Source organism: Penaeus monodon, chromosome 22, assembly GCF_015228065.2.
Source record: "Penaeus monodon isolate SGIC_2016 chromosome 22, NSTDA_Pmon_1, whole genome shotgun sequence".
NCBI lineage: Eukaryota > Metazoa > Arthropoda > Malacostraca > Decapoda > Penaeidae > Penaeus > Penaeus monodon.
Window position 1 is genome coordinate 28,308,302 of NC_051407.1, and position 238 is coordinate 28,308,539.

A 238-nucleotide genomic window follows, 5' to 3' on the forward strand; every position below is an offset into this window, starting at 1 on the left:
GCATTCTCCATTTCATTTAAATAATGAAGAACAAATGTCAAGCTACAGAAACATTTACTTGACATCTTAGTGCCGTCTCTGAAAAATCTGGTTGAGAATTTTTATGTGATCTATGTTTATATAAGAAAGAATGAGATCTTTCAATATCTATCACTGATCACCATTTGCATATTTATTCTTCATTTTTTCCTGTTGCACAGGACAGTCACATGCTTATTACTTGGCCAGACAAAATGAA